The sequence below is a fragment of the Penaeus monodon genome, chromosome 27 (assembly GCF_015228065.2).
Source record: "Penaeus monodon isolate SGIC_2016 chromosome 27, NSTDA_Pmon_1, whole genome shotgun sequence".
Lineage (NCBI taxonomy): Eukaryota > Metazoa > Arthropoda > Malacostraca > Decapoda > Penaeidae > Penaeus > Penaeus monodon.
Window position 1 is genome coordinate 34,831,024 of NC_051412.1, and position 275 is coordinate 34,831,298.

Consider the following 275-nt stretch of genomic DNA (forward strand, 5'->3'; position numbering starts at 1 on the left):
AAGAGTATCGTTCCGGCCGCCAGAGCGTATTATATTTTTAGCACTGATTCTGGACACTATCCCGCGCCAGGTTTGGAATTTTCGCCGGACACCTCAATTCCCCTCACCCCCCCCTTCCCCTCCTCCCCCCTCTTCTCCCTCCCTCCTTCTTTCCCCTCCTTCCCCCTCTTCCCCTCCCTCCTTCCTCTCCCTCCCCTTCTCTACGTTTCCCCTCCCTCCCTCGTCCCCCTTGGTCGATAAGGAACATGGGGACGAGGGGGAAAAAAAAGGCGCAT

General features: G+C 57.8%; 1 protein-coding gene across 2 annotated transcripts in view; it reads left to right on the forward strand.

Moving 5' to 3' along the window:
- Nucleotides 1–275, forward strand: part of LOC119590799 (transcriptional enhancer factor TEF-1-like) — a gene marked incomplete in the record, with an annotated part of 156,884 nt that overhangs the window by 101,812 nt on the left and 54,797 nt on the right.